This window comes from Pinus tabuliformis, chromosome Q (genome assembly GCF_031772625.1).
Source record: "Pinus tabuliformis cultivar Carrire ecotype Pingquan chromosome Q, CPIR1, whole genome shotgun sequence".
In the NCBI taxonomy this organism is placed as follows: domain Eukaryota; kingdom Viridiplantae; phylum Streptophyta; class Pinopsida; order Pinales; family Pinaceae; genus Pinus; species Pinus tabuliformis.
In genome coordinates, this window is record NC_142296.1 from 1,089,245,425 (window position 1) to 1,089,269,359 (window position 23,935).

At 36.6% G+C, this 23,935-nt stretch overlaps 1 pseudogene; it reads left to right on the plus strand.

Moving 5' to 3' along the window:
• The first annotated feature begins 9,787 nt into the window (after positions 1 to 9,787).
• LOC149223310 (protein SAWADEE HOMEODOMAIN HOMOLOG 2 pseudogene) lies at positions 9,788 to 10,350 on the plus strand (annotated as a pseudogene).
• The last annotated feature ends 13,585 nt before the right edge of the window (positions 10,351 to 23,935 follow it).

The following is a 23,935-nucleotide window of genomic DNA, read 5'->3' on the forward strand; positions in this document are numbered from 1 at the left end:
ATATTAAAATAATGAGAAATATTGTTCTTGTTTCAAAGCTTACTAAATAAGAAACTAAATAAATTATCAATTACCAAAATGTATCTTAATGTGATTATCACTGAAATTTTTTTCTTAGAAACTTGGTTTAACTTAATAACAAATACCATGGAAATGATATTGAATAATATTTGATTTTGATGAAATGTAAATGGAAAAATAACTTTGAAACTAAGTATTAATTAATTAATGAAAGATTAGAGCAATTTAGAGGAAGGTTGAAAGTGGTGGAGCGAATTAGAGAAAAATCATGGTTGGAAAACAAATCTTAAATTAGTAAAAAAAATTGGTAGAAGATTAAGATCAATCAAAAAATAAGTGAATGATAAATTTACTTAATAATTTAAATAATAAAACCAAATATATATAAATAAATATTAATATTATTTTTCAAATAAATTTAAAATTACTATAAATTTTTACATAATTCATAATAGCGGATCCGATGGTGGATATATTACTAAAAGTTGGGGTGGAGAGTGGATATATTACTAAAAGTTGGGGTGGAGCAAGCTCTTGTTACATTTGATGTAGCATAGATGGAAACCAAGCATTGAGACATAGATGGAAACTAAGCATTGAGAATGCGTTGGGATCTCCTGTGCTTGTATTCAAAATTTCATAGATTTCTATAGCTATTCTAGAGTATTTGTAAGATCCCCTTCTAGGGTCCTCTACTAAATCTATATTTTCTAATTTTAAATGCAATAAAAGGGCAATAATCTATATTTTCTAATTTTAAATGCAATAAAAGGGCAATAATTTATTTTCTGACAAGACATTTAAATGATGATAATTTATCATTTAAAATCTAATTTTTACCATTTAAATAATGAACATTTCATTTCAATCACTTACATGAGTAATTTATGCATAGAGGAATCCCTGTACCGATAGCCCGGTGGAGAGTTGCTGCGCTGGAACGCTCCTTTTGACAACCCATTGGATTTACTTTCGAGCCAACTAGGAAGTATCCATAGTCTAAGAAACCTCCACATGTTCCCTAGCTCTCCGAGCCCAAGTCCAATTAGATATAGTGTGTGCCCAAGATAAACAATATTCCCTTCTCTCTCTCAAACAATTCCTCCAAAATCACAGCCAACCAAAACCAAAAAAAAAGACCAAGTCCCCTTTTCTCTTCTCATTTTTCCCTTTTTATGCCCCTTCTCTTTTTCACTTCAGCCACCTCTCATTAATGTCATAACTTCTCCTTCATCTTTACATTTGACTTATCTTATTTCAAGTAAACATGAGAGGACATTTGGGAATGTGATATGGATATAGACTTGTAAATATTTTGAGGATGAGAGATGAACATATAAATTGGTAATTAATTGGAGAGGACCATGTCTTCTCCCAAGTAAATGTGAGAAGAAATTTTGGGGATGAGAAATGAATATATAAATTGGTAATTAATTGGAGAAGACCATGTCTTCTCCCAAGTAAATTTGAGAGGACATTTGGGAATGTGATATGAATATAAAATTGAGTAATTAATTAGAGAGGACTATGTCTTCTCCCAAGTAAATATGAGAGAACATTTTAGGAATAAAGTATGAATATGTATATAATCTGGTAATGAATTGGAGAGGACTATGTCTTCTCAAAATTTAAAAATTTGTGGAGGTAAATTGGGAATAGTAACAAAATTTACAGTTTCACCAATGTAGGTATGTACCAATATTTCTTGATAATTACAAGTCCATATTTTAGAGAAATTTAAACACTTAGTAAAATTTGCAGGGTAAGATTAAATAGGGCATTAAATACACTCCTTCAGACAACTTTGTCCCGAAGTTAGAGTGTAAAAGATACAAGAGTTCGAAACAGTTTGGCAATAAGGCATAACAAATGGAGAGAGAGTTATAGTAGTAAAATTTGACAAGTCAGACAATGACATTACTTCCCATCAAGTGTCTCCAATTGATCTATATCCTCCTATCCCTCTTGATCTACTTCTGTTCCCATTCTATCCATCCTCTGACGCTATATACGGTGGCATCGACTATACCAATCTAATCACTGATAAAACCAACATGGCGGAAGTGTCGACTATATCAACCTAACTTCCCCAGCAGGCAACTGGGAATCGTCATCACACGTCTAGGGGAGTGTGTCCACCACTGCCCTCCCACGATTCTAGGTTTGGAGGTTACACGGTGGGAAATACCTCCACCTCTCCTCACAACTAGGGTCAATGCCCTAATATGGACCACACTACAACGCTGGTTGGACTTGTCATCGAATAATCCAGTGAGGTCGTCTTGCCACCTGTCATTTACATTTTACTCGTGTCATAAGAGTGCATATCAAGTAGATACCAAATGTAATAGAACAATGTACATTATACCTTTCTCCGTGAGATGTTTCGACCTTCCCTCAATGGAGGACTAGATCTTGGCTATCATATAGTTCTTTCCAACTTGCGGGTTGGCTCTCATGCATGCATTTATATAACAACAAGATATATAAGTGATTTTTAATCATCATGTTATTAAGTCTAGTATCCATGTGTCAATCTTGCAGTTCATACTGGAAATAAATCATAAATTCACTAAGTCATTCATTTAAACAAATCATATCCACTTGAGTAATATATGAAACAAAATAATTTTGATAAGTCACGCACTAGATAATTCATCACTAAGTGAGTCATACATTTAGGCCATACATTAACCATTTCCATCATCAATACCAAATCTATCAATTGATTTATATAAGTAGTTTCACGTGTCCAACAAAATGCATCAATATTATCTAATGTTCATAAATAAATAACATGGAACTGCAAAATAGAACCTTAACATAAGTAGTTGTCTAAGTCAAAAAGAAAAATGGGCATCACAGATGCTCAAAAGTGAGAGGTAGTCCCGATGTATAGTCTCTGCATCCTTCTAGGTAGCAGATCCTGGGCTATACTTGTCCCTCTAGACCTTAACTTGGTCTATCGTGTGATGTCTGAGCTGTTGAACCCTATGGTCCAATATGCGTAATGGTTCGACCACTACGGTTCCCATGTCTGAGACCTGCAATTCCCTCCAATCTAGTTTGTGAGATTCATCAGAAACATAATGTCGTAAAATAGATACATGAAAAACATCATGAGTTTTATGCAAATGGGGTGGCAGTACAAGATGATAGGCAACTGGTCCAATCTTCTCCTTGATCCTAAAAGGTCCTACGAACCGAGGTGACAATTTCGTCCCCTTCCCAAACCGAATGGTGCTTTTGTTGGGTCGGATATGAATAAAAACTTGGTCCCCTACTTCATAACTGCGATCAATCCTATGTGAATCAGCATAACTCTTCTGTCTATCTTGTGCTTCCTTTAACCTTTGTCGAATCTGCTTTACCTATTCCTCCATTTCTTGAACTAATTCTGGGCCAACTATTACTCGGTCCTCCAACTTTTCTCAACTCAACGGTGTTCTACATGGCCTTCCATATAGAGCTTGATAAGGAAGCATCCCGATTGAACTGTGGTAACTGTTATTATAGGCAAACTCTACCAATGGTAAGTACCTTTCCCACTGAGTCTGATTATCCATGACGTACATCCTAAGCATGTCCTCCAAGTCCTGATTTACTCTTTCATTTTGCCCATCTATTTCTGGATGATATGCAGTGCTCATGTTCAATTGAGTCCCTAGTGTTGACTGCAAACTTGTCCAAAACCTCGATGTAAATCGAGAGTCTCTATCAGAAATGATTTTTGTAGGTAACCCATGTAGTCGAATAACTTCACTTGTAAACACTCGTGCCACATCCGTAACATCGCAAGTGTTTCTTACTGGAATGAAATGGGCACTTTTGGTCAATTTATCAACTATAACCAATATAGCATTGTGCCTCTGTGAAGTGAGTGGCAAACCCACAACAAAATACATGGAAATTACCTCCCATTTAAATATAGGGATGTCATGTGGTTGTAGGAGTTCTGTCGGATGGCGATGATTAGCCTTCACTTGTTGGCATTCAAGACATTTGGCGACAAACTGGACTATGTCGTGCTTCATGCCTTCTCAAAAGAAGAGTTTCTTTGTGTCCGCGTACATCTTCTTTACTCTAGGATGTGCACAATAGAGTGCTCTATGTGACTCTTCGAGGATGGTTCTTCTTATACCCGCTTCCTTAGGTACATACATTCTCCCTTGAAATCTCAATATCCCATCTCGTTCAAGGACATATACCTCAAACTTTGGTTCTATTTACTTCCCATTTTGGATCGCTGAGATGACCTTTAGATACCAACTATCTTTAAAGAGTTTCACCAACACACGTTTCCCTAAATTTACCTTTAAAGCTACTAGGGAGAAGGTTCGTGGTCCCCTGCTTAGTGCATTCGCCACCACATTCTCCATTCCCTTGATGTATGAGATCTCAAAATCATACTCACTCATGAATTCGCTCCACCGCCTTTGTCTAGCATTCAAATCCCTTTGAGTGAAGAGATGCTTCAGGCTTTGATGATCTGTTCTTAACTCAAATCTTCTCCCAATGAGGTAGTGTCTCCACAGTTTCAAGGCTAACATCACTACTGCTAATTCTAAGTCATGGGTAGCATACAACTCTTCATGTTTCTTCAATTTTCTAGATGCGTAAGCTATTACTCCACCTTCTTGCATCAATACTGCACCCAATCCTTGTGCCGAAGCATCGGTGTAGACAATGAAGTCTTTTTCCATGTCTGGTACTTGTAGGATCAGTGCACTAGTTAGTAAGATCTTTAGTTCTGTGAATGCAGTGTCACATTCATATGCCCATTCATACTTGACATCCTTTCGCTGTAATGTGGTGATGGGTTTTGCAATCCTTGAAAACCCTTCCACAAACCTGCGATAATACCCTACTAGCCCCATAAAACTACGTACCTCATGGGCATTTTTTGGTACTGGCCAATCCATTATGGCCTTCACCTTTTCCGGGTCAACTGAAATCCCTTCTCCTGAAATGATGTGCCCAAGGTAATGAACTTTCTTATGAAACAAGGAACATTTTGACAATTTCCCATACAATTGATTTTCCCTTAAGCAAGTCAATACCACCTTTAGGTGCCTTTCATGCTCCTATTTATTCTTGGAATACACAAGAATGTCATCAATGAAGACTTGCACAAATTGGTCCAAATACTTCCTGAACACACCATTCATGAGGCTCATGAATACTGCTGGTGCATTAGTTAAACCAAATGGAACAACTACGAACTCATAGTGCCCAAACCGAGTTCGAAATGCAGTTTTTGAGATGTCCTCTTCCTTAATCCTTAATTGGTGGTATCCAGATCGTAGATCGATCTTTGAGAAAACAACTGCGCCCTTCATTTGATCAAATAGGTCATCTATTCGAGGTATCAGGTACCTATTCTTTATTGTGGATTTATTTAAGTCTCTATAATCTATGCATAGCCGCAAGGAACCATCCTTCTTCTTGACAAAAATCACTGGTGCACCCTAAGGTGAAATACTAGGTTTGATAAATCCCAAGTCTAAGATCTCTTTTAACTCCATCTGCAACTCACAAAGTTCTGGAGTTTTCATCCTATAGGGTGTGACCTTAGATATTGGTTCTGCACCCGGTTTTGGGTCGATTGTGAAATAAATCTCCCTTGCAAGAGGTAATCCAGACAATTCCTTAGGAAAAACATCCTTAAATTCCGACAAAATTGGATGTTGATCTAGGGAAGGTCCTTTTTGGTCACTTACAACCTCGACTACATATAGCTTGCAACCTTTTCGGAGACAACGTTTTACCTTCATCATGGATATGAATTGTAGCAACACTCCCATCTTGATTCCAAAAATCTCAATTGGCCTACCTTCATCATCTAAACAAATCACCTTCTTCTTGAAACAGTCTATAAAGCTCGATGAGCTTCTAGCCAATCCATTCCAATAATTACATCATACGTCCCCAGTGACGTATGCCTTCAACTTAATCATACACACCCCGAGGTTTACCTGACATTGGTCAAAACTAGGTCCTACTACTTGTTTTATCCCAGAAGCCATCTCAACTTGTTTAAAGTCATCGTGCTCATAGGCTGCCAACCCACATTTTTCTAATGCAACTGGTGAAATGAAACTATCTGTAGCACCAGAATCAAACAAAATTTTAACTTTTACTTTGTTTATCATACCTGAGGTTTCTACCATGGCAGACTGGTGTTCAAATTGCTAGTTATCAACCGCTGCATAGATTCTATGGTGGCTACTTGCCCCCCCCACTAGTGTTTTTCCTTCTCTACGGTTGTTACTAACTTGTAACTCAGGGCAGTCCCGCTGGTAATGAGGTCCTCTGCATCCCCAACAAGTGATGCGCGGTAGACCTTGAACCGAATTTTTTGGATTTATTTGGAAAGAGTTCCTTCCCCTGGGACCCTTTCCCCCACTTGTTGCTCCTCGCGTATGACTTTGATTTGTACGCGCCCTTGAAGCTGTGGGTGAAGCTGCACTAGTAACCTTTGAAAGCCTCACTATCAGTGCTCTAGGTACAACCCTGTTTCCATATGGTGATGGCCTCAAATTTCCTCCCCTTGGGAAGGTACGAGGGGCCTTCCCCATAAATCTTGGTTGGCTTGGAAAAATGGCTTTGCCTCCACCTTTTAAGTGTAAGTGTTCTTCGACATAACGAACCTGTTCTATAGCTTTTGCAACTAAGGATGGTTTCCACTTCTGCGCCATTGCCCTAATCTTAGGGTTCAATCCATAAATAAAACGATCCGCTTGGCGCTGTTAAGTATCCATGTAGGAGACATACTTGACCAATTCCATGAATCGAATTTCATATTCTTCTACCGTACGATTTCCCTGTACCAGGGCATGGAAGGCTCCTACCTATTTTTCTTCATAATACGCTGGCAGGTACTTTTTCTTGAATCTCTCCTCAAATAATTCCCAAGTAACTGTGTTTAGAGTGAGGTGTAGTTGACGCTCCAAGTTACCCCACCAATTCAGAGCACTATCTCTGAGTTGGAATATTGCTATTTTAGCTTTTGAATTGGAATTGTAATCCCTTAGTGTGAAGCACCTTCTCATTCCTTCTAACCAGGCTTCTGCACGTTCACTGGCACGACCTCTTGCAAAATCCGAGAGCTTAATCTTTTGGAGCTCCCTAGTAATGTCCTCGATTGGAGGTCCTCTATTAGAGTCTCTTAATCCCTCGAGATTTCCTAACCCTGAGGGAGGGTGCTCTACTTCCACTTCATTTGTTTGGCGCCCTTTTAAAGTCTCATTAATTACTTCTAGGGAATGCAAGATGAGAGTCAATTCCGATGAAGGTAATGGGTTATTTGTAGGAGGTCCTTGTGATGACTCTCCCTGACCTTGATTTCTTTGTGTCTTCACCATTTGAATTGTCCAAATATCTGCATGATGCGCAAGACTCATTAATCCCTCTTAGGACTTATCCCTCTTAGCTGACTCACATACATGTGTATAACGATAGTCATAAGTTTTCCTTTTACTATGCTCATAAACAAGCATTATTAGTATTGAAAAGATTCCCAAGGATCTACCAAATCCTCTCATGTGTGAGTTCTACATAACTTACAAATTTTCTCTTGAGACTCGCTAGGGTATTGGTGCAATGTACTTGTAAGTCACGCTCTAACACAAATTGTTTTCTTTAGTACCATAGCTATAATTTAATATTTGAACTAATTAATAACTTGGTTTAATATATTCAAATAATTAAGTCAAATACTAATGTGAATAATACCCTTTTTAGTCATGCTTCCTTCTATGGCCATTAGTTGTTCCTTCCCACCCTTTTATATTATGTTTTTTTAAAAATCCTTTATGTCCATTTTATGAATCTTGGGACCCCCTATAGGACATATAAACAATTAGTCTCACCTCTTGAAAAGGCAGTGTCCTTGAAGCAAGGTTCCTAAGAAATTATCCATGAACGCATATATATATATACCTATTTGCCATAATTAGATTAAAGAAGAAAAATTACATTACCAAAATAAATGTGACTTCTTACTAGCTTCATAGACAAATTCTAAAATATTGTGGGATGAAAGAATGCCACTTTGTGATATTAATAGAATGGAGAATGAAAAATTAATATCACTTATATACTTGCAAAACACATAAATCTCAATTTCAAAATGTATTTAACATATAATTTTCATAACTTCTTAACTCATCGAACTAACGGAATTTAGGGAAGCTTTTAGGTCAATATTTGTGATTTAATTTCGATAGATTTAGATTTAGATTTTTTTTTTTGAAAAGACCAAATTTCATTAAATTACGTGGCCATGGTGAGGAGGCACTAGAACTGTTTTGCAAAATTAATGAAATTAGGAAAGTGGAAAAACACTAAACAAGACGATGCAATTAGATTGAAGGCAAGTGATAGGAAAGTTTAAGAAAATTTAAAGCCAAAATTTATGAAAATGGTAGGTAAGCTTCTACTGCAAATCAATTTTAGATTTGTATCAGATAGTCTTGAAAGCTAATGAAGAAGGAGTGTGCAGAGGTTACATAGTAAAGTAAGATAGAATATGGAAGATGGTTTCTATGATATCGTAATCAAATTGTTTTATTTCGAAGCACTTTTGCTTCATTCTCTTGGATACAAATGTAAAGTAGACACCAACAACGTTGTTTCAAATAACTGAATCAGATAAATCATATTTCAATATCTTTCCTAGCATTGTAATATCAATAATTTGAAGCGACATGGCAGTGGTTAGTGGAGGGGGTTCCAAGAAACGAGGTGCAAGTTTAGGGCCCGTCAACTGTCCTCTCCATTTTTAACGTTTTTTGCATAGACAATTGCAGTTCAAATGATATGTTTTTCTCCCGCCTTTTGCACTACGCTGACCAAGAGAGAGGACTAATGGATTGCTGGCACATTACTCGATTCCAAAATATGTCCCTATATCAGTCCCTAATTTGATTTTCTCTCCATTTGTCATCATCCGAAAGTTGTTAAAGCTTTGGAAAATCCCTCAACTTCTAACCAGGGGGTATCTCAAGGGTGGGAAATGACACCAAGAGGGAATTATTCAGAAAAACTTAAAGAATGTGGAACCTTTTTCAACATTACTTTGCAACTAGTGGTTATCGATGTTGCATGACAATGGCGAGTCCACTCCATACATTCTCACCCTCAAGTTTTGTCTGCCCTGGTTGTGCTGTTTCTCGCCCCACCATTACAATTTAACCACTGCCCATTCATCCCTCAGCACAACAGTTTCTACGTAGAGCTTTGAAGATTCCAACAATGAAGCAATTTACTGACGATGGCATGATTTGCAGGTAGAGCCAGTTCACATCAATCCAGTCCAGTTCAGAGATTTCAGATCTTCCAAATCTTGTACATGAATGATAGAGGAGTTTGAGCGATGGGGACTCTGCAAATTTACATGATAACGGGTGTCCATAGACACAAGAAGTGCTCATGCATGGCACGTTCATAAAGCAGTTATAAGGTGAGTTGATTCTTGAAAACTTTAACGTTTGAAGTTTTCAACAGCGCAAAGAATTCTTGGTGCAAGGTTATTCTGATGGGAGATTTTGGATGTGAGACTAATTTGTTTGTTGGATGTGCACTTGTTGATATGAATGTGAAATGGGAGAGTGGAGGATGCACACAATGTGTTTGACAAATTGCCTGAACGAAGTGTCGTTGCGATGACTTACCGGGTATGCACATAATGGTTATATTGATGAAGCCTTAAGGATATTTTGGGAAATGCTTGAACCAGATGGAGTTTCGTGGATGACTGTCATCACTTGCAGAGAAGTTTAGTGCAACACCAAAAAGGGCTGGAAAACTCTTGTGCAATGGAAGCAGGTATGGACTTGGTTTCAGAATAAGAAGTATGCACAAAAGCAAAGGGTACCAAGTTTCCAGGAAGACAATCGCTTCACATCGTGATGATTCAAGAGAAAAGAGAGTTGTGACCAATTTTGTAGTTATTTCTTCAAGAAGAACAGACCAAGATTCTTTAGAAATGGAGTTTGAGGCAAATTCCGCAAGAGATGGGGCGTGGAAGTTCGGGTAAGGTTTGAAAAGTGTGTGAGACAACGTTCACTTCCTTGCGAAGCTTCTGAATGTGTAGCAGTGCTTTCAGGAGATCTCATACTTTGTTTTTGGGAAGGTAAAGAGCAAGCATTGCACTTTGATGCCCATGTCTTCGATGCCCAAAGAAGGCGACATGATGCTAGGGGTTGTAGGTGTAGGTTCTGGGTTCGGTATGACCTTGACCAGTATGAGGAAATAGTACCGTTGTGGAAAGTTTGCTGGCGGCCAGAGACATATTACCGGTTACAACTAATCCATGCTTCCAAATAACTATCAACAATTGTGTTGGACCAAGGATCTCAGCAAGTAAAAGATGCCCCTGCAGCTCCCGTGTGTCATTTGGAGAAGCAACTTCAGAAGAATTTCATCTCTCACCAGAAATATCAAAGATTACAAGTCAGGTTATAGAAGATAATGTTCAGTCTTTAACTGCTCCCAAGAATTCCTCAGTTTTACAGCCGCTAGAAGGTATATCTGTTGAGTTCTACAGATGCATATAGCATTGAAGGCCACCAAAAAGACCGCCTTCCATTGCATAAACGCAAATTGACGACACCATTGACGAAAAGCAGAGGTAGCATAAAATACTTGTTTGCGAATTCTCCCACAAGGAAGGAATTTAAACACACCTCGACAGTCATAGCCCTTCGGCCGATGGGAGATTACTCAACAGGCGCTTCAGCTTACTGTGGAAACTGAAGGATCAGAGCAACTAGGGGTTTTTTAAATAATCGGCGGTTTTTGGACACAATAACCATTGGAAGGTTAGAGAGAGCGAATTGTAGGAGAGATGAAGCTGGTGCACAAAGATATAGCTCCTCAGAGCCCTGGGAGCGTCAGGCTGATTCTTAAATAAATATTCTAGTCACAAAAATTGATTCTAGCCAGAAAATTGTTGCCCCTGCATTTACTAATATGGATGAACCTTCAAATAGCATGGTTGATGTGATGGAAAAATGTACAGTTCAAGATTGAGAAAAACAACTTAGGGGCACTTATGTTACTGAGAAACACACATTGAAAACTTAAAGATAAATTGCACTGTAAAAGTAACTTTCAGAAGCTATCTTTCTGTAAGAAGCAGTTTTACAAGTTTTCTAGCTTTATATTTATTTTTCTGGTGTATTTAGTAATGCTTCATATTTTGCAGAGCCTGTGTGCCATATGCGCTAGTTGAATATCCAGATTTGAATGTTTTAGGCAGTCAACATTGTAACTATTTCCATTTAAAATGGAACGAGTCTTTTCTAAATAATTGATTTTGTTGAATTGGTAGTTAAGGATAGCAGACCGTGAGAAGCCAATGCATTGAATATATTGAAACAATGACTTATTGAGAGTAAGGTGGAGAAATTAGTTCCACATACTTTTAATTTTTTTTTAGTGGAGATTCGTGTTGAGTGGGTCTTGGGTCCAGATTTCGAACCCGCTCTGATATCACGTGTAAGATCCCCTCCTAGGGTCCTCTACTAGATCTATATTCTCTAATTTTAAATGCAATAAAAGGGCAATAATTTATTTTCTGACAAGACATTTAAACGATTATAATTTACCATTTAAAATCTAATTCCTATCATTTAAATAGTGAACATTTCATTTCAATCACTTACATGAGTAATCTATGCATAGAGGAATACCTGTATCGATAGCCCGGTGGAGATGCCCTTGAGCTGCTGCTCCTGCTGGAACGCTCCTCTTGACAACCAACTGGATTTACCTCCCAGCCAACTAGGAAGTATTCCTAGCCCAGGAAACCTCCACAGGTTCCCTAGCCCTTCGAGCCCAAGTCCAACCAGATGTAGTGTGTGTCCAAGATAAACAATACTCCCCTCCTCTCTCTCAAACAATTCCTCCAAAACCACAGCCAACCAAAACCAAAAGCAAGACCAAGCCCCCCTTCCTCTCCTCATCCTTCCCCTTTTATGCCCCCTTCTCTTCTCCACCTCAACCACCTCTCATTAATGTCATAACTTCTCCCTCATCCTTACATTTGACTTCTCTTCTCCCAAGTAAACATGAGAGGACATTTGGGAATGTGATATGGATATAAAATTGAGTAATTAATTGGAGAGGACCATGTCTTCTCCTAAGTAAATATTTTGGGGATGAGAGATGAATATATAAATTGGTAATTAATTGGAGAGGACCATGTCTTCTCCCAAGTAAATGTGAGAGGACATTTTGGAGATGAGAGATGAATATATAAATTGGTAATTAATTGGAGAGGACCATGTCTTCTCCTAAGTAAATCTGAGAGGACATTTGGGAATGTGATATGAATATAAAATCGGGTAATTAATTGGAGAGGACCATGTCTTCTCCCAAGTAAATATGAGAGGACATTTTGGGAATGAGGTATGAATATATATATATAATTTGGTAATGAATTGGAGAGGACTATGTCTTCTCAAAATTTAAAAATTTGGGGAGGTAAATTGGGAATAGTAACAAAATTTATATCAGTATCAAATTTATAGTTTCACCAATGTAGGTATGTACCAATATTTCTTGATAATTATAAGTCCATATTTTAGGGAAATTTGAACACTTAGTAAAATTTGCAGGATAAGATTAAATAAGGCATTACAGTACTGCCTAACATAATGACCTACTAGTAAAGCAAATTTACATAACATTGATTGTCTTGTAGTTTTTCATGGTTTGTAGACTGATTTCTCCTAAGAGAGATGTTTCTTCTTGTCATAGTGGATAGAGTTCTCGCCTTCTTGGCTCATGGTGGTGGTTTTGAAGTATGCCACTGCCTCCTCTAAGTGCTTGAATTTATTTTTAAGAGCCATGATCTCTTCTTTCTGAATTTCATGTTCCTCTTCTGATAGCTATGCTCCATTCTCATTTCAGACCTGATATCTTTCAGTGATTCTTGGAGTCTACTGATCATAAATTTGTTCGCTTTGCATGCTGGACATGCATCATTCCTTGCTGCCTTTTCTATGGGGTTGAATTCCATTTGATTTGCTTCCTTCTTTTTCCTTTTGAGCAGCTTGCTGTTATTTATGTTGTTGTGATTCCTGTACCTTGTGTTGCCTGCGGTGTTCCTTCTTCTACTGTAGCTTCCTTCTGATCTTTTGCAGTGGAAGTCCTTGCTGCTTGCTGGAGAGAATATATCTTGGTGATCCTGGGGAGATGGATAACTGACAGGGAGGGACAAAACTGAGTGAGTGGGGGTGAATACAGGGCACAGGATCTTTCTAGTGGAGGAGTGAGCAGGATGAGAGGGATTGAGGAGACTGTAATTTGGCACTGCGACAGGCCTAGAACTGGCTGTAAGTGTATTTGGAGTGAGGATGATGTGAAATACAGGAGAGTGAGATTGTAGCAGGAGGGCTGGGCTTTTTTACTAACTGATGATACCAATGTGTAGTAGAGGAGTCGAGAGGGAGCTCAATGAAGGCGAAAATGCATGAAGCAGAGCAGAGGCGGTGTGGGGCAGATGAAGCATGCGAGTATGCCTGAGATTGGAGCTGTGGGAGATAATGCATTTCCAGTTGTGATTAAAAAGGCTAAGAGTTATCCAGTACCTATCCCTGATAAGATGGATTGCTATGGAATTCATGTGTGCTTGATCATGATTGTCCTTGCTGCCAGAACGCTCGACGTTTTTTGATTTCCCCTGATTTTTCCTATGGAGTCTTGTGACCATCTGATTGCTTTTGCAGTGATATTTTTTTGTTGATCTCTTGCTGTCTTTTTGTTTAATTTTTTGGGAATGCTCACTGTTTCTTTTTTTTTGAAAAGATTCATGCTTCTTAACCTATGGGTGGACTTATGGAACAAAGGTGTAATATATCTCTTTGTTTTCCTGAGTGCTCCCTTCAACTCTTTTAACTTCTTGATTTGCATAGTGATCTGCCTGTTGATTGTGAGTTCTCAGTATATGTTTAAAAATCACATCTCCTGAGCCTTCTAAATTCTTCCTGATCCTCCTGTATACTCTGTTAATGAATTCATTGCTAGGATTTTTGTCTCGAGCCATTGCCTCTATTATTATGGTTGAGTCTTCTATTATAATGGGATCTTGTATCAATCTTTTTTTTATTATTATTGTTCTGATTAGCAGACTATAAGCTTCATCCTTATTGTTTGAAACTTCTCCAAGTCCCCATTCATAAGTAACAATTTCTTTCCCATCCATATCGAGGATGATGCCTCCTGCCCCTGCTTTCTCAGGATTATGTTTTGAAGCCCCATCAAAGTAAAGACAATGTCTTTTTTGATTTTTTTTCCATGTTGTGAATTCTTCTTCACTCAGTCTAATTTTCTAGCTATATGCTGAAGGTTTTTTCTTTTGCCCTGTTTGACCATTGTTATTTATTATGGCTTTATTGAGCCAATCTTTCTCTTCTTGTTGAAGAATGTTGTAGTTTGTTGCTGCTGTTCCTTTGACATTTAGGATTTATGAAGTTAAACCCCATGTTTTTGAGAGAATTTTCCCTATTCTTGGGGTCTGGCTTTTGAAAATGCTTTTGTTTCTCGTCAACCAAATTTGCCAACATAGAACTGCTGGAATGCATTTCCAGATCCTCTGTATTGTCACTTTCTTCTTTGTTGCATACGGGTAAGCCTTCTCCCAGGCCTGGAAAAATTCCGTCAAAGGCTTTGCGAAATTTAGATTGATTTCAAGAGGACTTGTGAGCTGTTGCCAACACTCTTTGGCTAGAATAAAATCTTGGAATAAATGTTGTATGGTTTATTTTGCCTGCAAGCACATTGGACATCTAGAAGGACCTCCGAAGCATTTTTTTTTAGGTTTTCACTAGTTAAGATCTTTCCTTTTAAGAGAGTCCAGGTGAAAATTTTGATCTTAGGTAAACTTTCAGATTTCCAAACTGTCTTCCAGAGACCCCAATCTTGTTGGTTTGGATGATCTTGTAAAGTTTTGTATCCAGTCTTGACTGTGTATCTTCCTCCACTTGGGTCCCAAAGGAAGTCATCTTCTTCATCATAGTTTATGGGTGCTGACCCCTTAAGGTGATGCCTTAATTTGACCCATTGCACTTTCAGATTTGCAGGGATTGTTAAATTTTTCCATTTTTTTCAATCTCTCTGATTCCAAAGAGATATTGAGTGTAGAGTATTAAGGCCTTTTCTCTCATCCAATTTTGAATGCCCTCAAGTTCTGAGTGAGTTTTTAAAGGTTCTTCCCCCATAATTCTATCATCCCAAATCGAAATTGTTTTTCCGTTGCCTGGGATTTTAGAAATATGATTGCTAATTAGAGGGATTATCTTTTTCACAAGCTTCTAGACTTGAGTACACTGTCTTGTTGGGGTATTTCCATTCAATAAACTTCTTCTAGAGTTGTCCATGTATTTTGAGGCGAGAGTTTTTTTTCCACCAGTGCTCTTTTCCAGTGATCAGTCTCCATATTATTTTTATTCCCAAGGCAACATTCATGAGATCAAGTAGTCGTATTGATAAGCCTCTTCTTCATATGGTAGTACTACTTGTTCCCACCTGACCAAGCTAAATTTTTTGTTTTCTTGTTTCCCTCCCTGTCACAGAAAGCCTCTTAGAATTAACTCCATTTGTTTGTGAGAACTTGCTGGAGCTAAGATTATTGCATATTGGTAGATTGAGAGTGCTACAAGAAGTGCTTTTATTAATATCACCCTCCTTGCCATATTTAGCCACATCATTCCCCAACTTTGGATTTTGTTTCTCATTTTTTCAATATGTTTGGTCCATAGTTCTGCCTTCATGTTTTCTTTGGATATGGGGAGTCCCAAATAAAAGAAATGAGTCCATTTATCCTGTATGGGGATGTCTAGGATTTGTGAAATCCTTTGCATGGTTATGGGAGAAGTGTTCCAGCCATATAATCTGCATTTTGTGTTGCTTAAGAGCCCACCTGAAACCTGTAGGAAATCATCAAGTATTCTTTTGAATCTTCTTGCAATTATTGTAGAGGCACCTCCCAATAATAGGGTGTCATCCGCAAACAAGGAGTGGTTTATGGTCTTTACTCCTCTTGCTATTCGAAGCCCAGTAACATTTCTTTCTTTTCTTTGTTTTTCCAATGTTCTGCTTAGAGTTTCAGCTATTATAATATATTGGAAAGGGGAGAGTGGACATCCTTGTCTGAGGCCTCTTGTGCTTTGAAAAAATTCACTGGGCCTTCCATTTATGAGAGGTGCAATCCATGGAGTTGTGATGCAAGCTTGAATGACCTCTATTATTTCTTTAGAGAATCCAAGTTTTTTGAGCACTGCCACTAGATATGGGAGGCTGACCCTGTCAAATGCGTTTTCCATATCCAGTTTGATAATGATTCATTTTTCTTTTCTTTGCATGCTGGAGTGTATGACTTCCTGTACAATAATTACATTATCTATGATTTGCCTGTTGGGCACAAAACCTCCTTGGTTTTCAGATATTATTGTCGGAAGTACTTCTTTGATTCTATTTGCAATTATTTTGGTGATGATCTTGTAGGAGGAATTGCAAAGGGAAATGGGACGAAATCTATTGAAAGTGGAGGGGTTGGATTCTTTTGGATTAAATCAAGATAGGAGGATTTTGTGTTGCTTCCAATTCTTTTTTTTTTGAAAACATTTTTCACCATTCTTAAGAAATCCTTTCTTATTATATTCCAATGGAATCTGTAGAAAGCTATAGTAAAACCATCTGGCCCTGGGGCTTTATCTGGATGTAGGTTCCATATGGCCGCCACTACCTCTTCTTCTGTTATCTCTTTGCATATTTCTGAGTTTTGATCTTTTTTGTATTTTTATTTTTGTATGCTGAAGGAAGCTTTCATAATCAACTACCTCTTCACTAGCTGAAAGTAGATTTTTAAAATGCTTGTGGGCTGCTTTTTTTAGTTCCTCTGCAGCTTTGACTTCTTGTCCGTCAACTTGAATTTTGTGTATCTGATTTCTTGCTCTTCTTATTTTAATGGTGTTGTGAAATAAGGTTGTATTTTTATCCCCTGCATTGAGCCAAAGGCTTTTGGATTTCAGTCTGGCCTCTTCTTCCTCTTTCCTGTTTTCCCTATATATTTCCCAAAATATCTCCTTCTCTCTTAAATAATCTTGCTTGTCTTCCTCTTTATTTTGTTTTTCAGTTTTTATGCTGTCCATTTTATTTGTAGCTCTGTTTTCCTTTCTTTTTTTTTGATTTCATTTGCTCTTGCCCATTCCTTAAGCTTAGCTCTTAAATTTTTTAATTTTGTTTCCCAAATATATTGGGGTGATCCCAAGATTCTTGGTGCCCATGTTTCCTTGATTAGATTTCTGAATTCTGCATTGTTGTCCCATATTGGGCTGTATCTAAATGGAAGGGGTCCTTGGTTTTCCATTTTTCCCATCATTATTACCACCGACTTGTGGTTAGATGTCGTGGTTTGAAGGATTTTTGATTTAATTGAGCTATAAACTACTGCTATGTTTTCTTGAATCAGAATTCTATCCAACCTTTCTTTTATATTATTTTTTCCCACTCTTTTGTTGTTCTAGGTATATTTTCCATTGTTTGGGGGAATATCTATTAAGTTGTGTTGCTCCATTATTGCTTCCAAAGTGTCCTTGGATGGGTATGTATGATATGTCCCTCCAAACTTCTCTTTTATACTTCTCACCAAATTTAAATCCCCTCCAAGGATTATTTTCCCAGTTTGTATTTCATTTAGTGCTTCCTTTATGGTGTTCCAACATTGCTCCTTTTCCCTGTAATGATTGGGAGCATATATATTTATGAAACTGTACTTCTCTTTTGTGCTTGTTTGCTTTAGATCTGTTTGTATCCAGTGTTGATCCTTCTTTTGTTGTATCATTTCCCAATGTCCTTTTTTCCATATTGTGCAGATTTTTCTTGAAGCTCCTATAGCTTGTATTGCTTCCCCTTCATTATATATATATATTTTATTTATTTTATTTTTTTCAGTTTCTTGGCTATTTGTTTCGGTCTCCTGAATCATAAGAATGTCTGGATTTTCTTTTGCCAAAATGTCCCTTGTGGAATTTTCTTTGAAGGATGATTCAAATCCTCGACAATTTGAGGAGACCATTATCATTATTTATCTGTTGGATGGTGCAAGGGACCATTCCCTCTCTGTTGGCTTTTTTCATTGTTTCCTGAGCTTTTTCCCAAAAATGAGTCCATTGGTTGTTGCATACCTAGTGCCATTTCCTTTGCTGCAGCTTCATCCCTCAGCTCTTTGTTGGACTTCCTTCCTGCTTTTTTTTGATGATCAGTAGTTTGAAGAGATTCCTTTGACTGATTTCTTGTTATAATTCTGTCAACTGAAGGAGGAGGTGGAGATCAGATGTTTGAAAGCGGAGGGGATGTGGGGGAGTTGTGAGTATGGGGAGGAGATCTGGGGGATGAAGGGGTTGTGAGGTCCAATGGTCCAAAAGGATTTAGGCTAATGAGAGAAGTGGTGTTGTCTGCTTTTGGAGATGGAGGGAGGGGGTCAGAGGAGACAAGGGGCTGCGATGAAGAGTGAGGGGGTTGTTTATTGGATGTCTTCTTCCGTTTAGCCTGCTCCCATTTGTTTTCTGAGTCTTCTGCATTTTCATTTTCATTTTCTTTTTTCTTTGTACATCTATTAGCAAAATGACTGTATTCGTGACATATCTTGCATTTAAAGGGGATTTGCTTGTAATCCAGCTGTTGAATGTGCATCCATTGATCCACTTTGATTTTGATTACCTCTGGAAGCCCTTTCCCTAGATCCACTTCTACGCAGATTCTAGCACATGAATGCATATTTTCCTTTGGTTCACACCTATCTATGTATTTCCCAACTGCGTTTTCAATAGATTTAACTGAATCATCTCCCCAATAGTGTAGGGGAAGGTGCGACAACCTGACCCAAAATGGGACAGTGCTGGGCACATCCATTTCTGGATCAAAATCTGGTGTCTATCTGTTCAGATACAGTCCTCTTGTATCCATGAAGTATGGGCCATTTCTAAATATCAGATCGTGATCCTCCTTGGTTTCGAAGTGGAAGGTGTAGTATCCTCTTCCAAAGAACTTGATTGATATTTTCCCATTTATCGACACAGTCCAGTTCCTTTCAACCCATTTCTGAACCGTCTTGGGTGAGGGCCATAACCCAGTAAATTGCCCAACTAATCCATGCTCAGCTAGGGATAAAGCTGCTCTACGAGGAAGAGCGGAGGGAGGGAGATTTCAGGGATGTCTTCCAATCTTTTAACAAACTTGGTTATTGACGGTCGATTTTTGGCCAGACCCATGGCTGAGATGAGGGAGGTGAATGCTTTTGCAGTTTCTTCAGTTTCCTGTTGGCGATCTGGGAGGGGACCTCCATCCTCTGGAGGATCCATTGGTCTAAGGCCACAACAACAAGAGGCCGCTGAGGAGCAGCTGCGATTTGCGATCTTTTGGCTAGGGTTGCACAGTTCAACGCTTAGCAGCAGCAACGTTTCATGATAGCGGTTAATTTTGACTGGACTAAAAATTAGGAAAAAAACTAATTTTCTTATATATTTATAATATGGTGAGATATTTTTACCTAATCCTTAAAATGAGGTCTAAGATGCTTTATTAATTAAAAGAGGAATTGTTACTAAAAAATATATTAAAATAATGGGAAATATTGATCTTCTTTCAAAGCTTACTAAATAAGAAACTAAAATAAATTATAAATTACCAAAATGCATCTTGATGTGTTTATCACCCAATTTTTTTTCTTAGAAACTTGGTTTAACTTAATAACAATTACCATGGAAATGGCATTCATAATATTTGATTTTGATGAAATGTAAATGAACAAATAACTTTGAAACTAAGTATTAATTAATTAATGAAAGATTAGAGCAATTTAGAGGAAGGAAAATTAAGAGGTTGAAGGTGGTCAAGAGAATTAGAAAAGAAAAAATAGAAGTAATGGTTGGAAAACAAATCTTAAATTAGTAAAATAATTTGGTAGAAGATTAAGGTCAATCAAAAAATAGGTGAAGGATACATTTACTTCATAATTTAAATAATTAAACCAAATATATAAAAATAAAGATTGATACTATTTTTGAAATAAATTTAAAACTATCAAAAGTTTTTTCCCAATTTATAATAGGTGTTACTTTTGACTTGACTAAAAAATAGGAAAAATTATTTTTCTTTTATATGTATTTAATCTGGTGAGATATTTTTACCTAATCCTTAAAATGAGGTCTAGGATACTTTATTAATCAAAAAAGGAATTGTAAAAAATATATTAAAATAATGGGAAATATTGTTCTTGTTTCAAAAAAGGAATTGTAAAAAATATATTAAAATAATGGGAAATATTGTTCTTGTTTCAAAGCTTACTAAATAAGAAACTAAAATAAATTATAAATTACCAAAATGTATCTTGATGTGATTATCACCCAATTTTTTCTTAGAAACTTGGTTTAACTTAATAACAATTATTGTTGAAATAATATTCAGTAATATTTGATTTTGATGAAATGTAAATGGAAAAATAAATTTGGAACTAAGTATTATTTAATTAATGAAAGATTAGAGCAATTTAGAGGAAGGAAAATTTAAGAGGTTGAAGGTGGTTAAGAGAATTAGAGAAGAAAAATTAGAAGTCATGGTTGGAAAACAAATCTTAAATTAGTAAAAAACATTTGGTGGAAGATTAAGGTCAAACATATAAGAAACTCGAGCGGCTATTTTTTAAATATTTAAATATTTTTTGATATATATAGTTTGAAAATTTATATGTATAGAATGTGGATGAATATTCAATAAAAAAACATGTAATTTATTATTAAAATTGATTTTTTTTGGCTAATATCATCCATTTAATCATATATGTAAAAAATAGGCGAATTTTTAGCCAAATTCAAGAATAATTTCCAAAAATAGCCAATTTTTGAAATTTCGCCCCTAAATTTTTCCCTAAGCACAACTTGAAAAGCAATTGGAAGATATCTAGTAAGAAGGATATGCAATTGGAAGATTTCTAGTGGGGAAACCTTCCTGAACACTCTTTATTGAGGTCCCTTTCTTAATGGGGATGTTCAACAAGGGTAATTGATTGATGTAAACAAATGCAAAGATGGGACTCCATTCTAGATAACTACAAGAAATGTGAGTCTTTTCACCATTTAGATTTTGCAATTCTATTCAAATTGAGAAATTTCTTAGACAACATAAAACAACTTTATTTGCCAAATCTAGGAAAGGAATTCCCCATGAAGTTGGAGGAACTAAGGAATATGAAATTGTCGAAGCTAAATTTTTACTTGTTTGTGAATGTACTTTATTGACAAGTATCAATGATGCTAATCTATGTAAACCTATTTTTTTTATACTAGTAGAAAAGTGAGACCATGTTTATATTAAAAAAATGATAGTAGATTGAGTAATTGGTTACAAGGTGGGGAAGGGGGATTGATTGATATTAGATTGAGTGGGAGAACCTAAATTAGTACAACTTTCAACTAATAACTGATGAGATATTAGATTGAGTGGGAGAACCTAAATTAGTACAACTTTCAATCAATAACTGATGAGATATTAATGTGTATAACTAATAACTCTCAACAAACTTGAGTGAGCAATGGTTAATATGAGCAACTAGTAACTTGAGTGAGCAATGGTTAATATGAGCAACTAGTAACTTGAGTGAGCAATGGTTAATATGAGCAACTAGTAACTTGAGTGAGCAATGGTTAATATGAGCAACTAGTACTCTTAACCAATGTAGTGATGAATTATACATGAATAATTAATTTGTTAAATTGACAATGAAAATTGAATTCCATAGGGGGTTAAGTGCTTCGCCACCTTGGAGGTGTCCAACACAAGAGGATTTTACCTATGTGGATGTAATAAGTAGAGTTACGCCAATTAGGGCCAATCGATTGAGACCTAGGCAAATCTAAAATATTGTAGCTATATTGAACATAAGGAAGTCTTTCAGCCTATGTATATGATATTAGAACTCCATCAAATACTTCAAAAATATTTATAAAAATTAGTGTTTTTTTCAATATTTCCATTTCAAATCTTAATTTGAGAGATGTTTATATCATTGGAAAACTCTTGACAATGGCTACAAATTTTTTCTTATGCATTTTTTCTATTCCTTATAGATTTGTATAAGTTTAAAAAAAATGAAAACGAAATCTTTTAACACAAAAATACATCCTTTTGTAATTTTAACTTAAACTTTTGACGACCTCAACACTGAGTTTTCTTTGTAACATGGGAAAATAATTATAACACACTTCTTTAATTCCCATAATATTTGTATAGATTAAAAAAATAAAAGAATCTTTTAACAATTTTACATGCACATTGTCCAAATTACAAACTTTTTTTTATACTTCCAATAAAAGTCTATGTTTGCTTTTGAAACCTTTTCTAATCCATGTACAATTGAAAAAAACTATATAACAATAAAGTTGCGAATTTTCAAAGTCTTTCTATTACCAAAAAGGAGTGTTGTATGAAGGGGGTCTACTATAACTATGCATGTGGATGGTTGAAATTGTACATTTTGAGGATATGCACATTCTTGTTGAATACCTTTTTTTGTCCATCAACCTTGGGTTACAAGATAGTTGACTTGGTTAGCTTAGTTCCATAATTAACCATAGGCTAAACCAGAAAGAACAAACAAACGATTTTCCATATTTGAAACATTGGTTCATGGTAGCACAAAATGACCACAAATATGCTTGAAGAATAACTTCAAAATGGTTTCTACTATGATGTGGGTATGTGTTATATTCTTCGTACAACTAGCATCACGCACGATATGATACGTTGGGCATGATGGGGGGCCGTAGGGGGGGGAGCTCACCTATTCGAGAGGTCGCATATCGCCCCCCTGCATGGGGTTCATGATAGTGCTTGATTTTTGTTTTGAGCAGTTTTGCCCATGATTTTATAGATCCAGTAAAAGGAACTATGGTTATATTCTAATTCAGGTTTAATGGATTAGAGGTTTGTGAATGCTTCGAAATATTTATAATGTATTATAACATTAAAAGTAATATAATGAAAACAAATCAATTTGGTTTTCCCATTTTTGGGTTCCATGAGAAAAATATTTGTGTATAATTTTAGTGATTTCCATTGTATCTTTTCTATTTTTAAAAAATTCATTTGTAGGTGATTTTTGTATAGGGTGAAAACCTATGTGTGATATATTCTTGTTGGGTGCTGAAATGTCTTATCTTAAAAAACTAGTGAACAACTATGTATACATAATCATTACCATGCTTGGTCAAGGGAAAACTTGACATATAATCCACAACTTATGTCAAGTAGGTTGAGTACATCCCCTTCATTTTGATGGTAGGTTTAGTAATGTCATAGGCGATGCATAGTTTGATATAAATTTGACATCCTATTGGATTTTTGGCTTGGTAGTACTACCATTGTTTTCTCCATGTCAAAATGGCTTGCCACTTGACTTTAAATATGCCTCCCAAATCAATTTTCATACTAAATTGAAGGAACATCAAGATGGCCTAGATGGCATATAAGTCCATATTAGAGGTGAAAGTGTGAAACTATTTTACCTAACCCAAGTGTTTGATATATAGTTAGGATCATTGTCATAATTGAAGCCACTCAAAAATCTAGTGCCCACAAGAGGGGAGAGTTGTGGTTGGTGCAACTTGGTTTGTGTTACTCTTCTTGTACTTGATGTTCAAATTGTTGTAGGTATGTGGAACACATCTAAGGTGGTGTTGAAGCCCCGAAAATCGGGTCGACAACAAGGGAGATACCCACCCGGTCCGGAACTTGGTTGGCAGCTCCTTGTCCGTTTGGTATAGCGGGTCCGACTGGGGATAATGGGACCAGTTTCCCAATCTAGGGGGTGTGTGTGTGTAGAGTTGGATGATGCTGATCTAGAAGTATT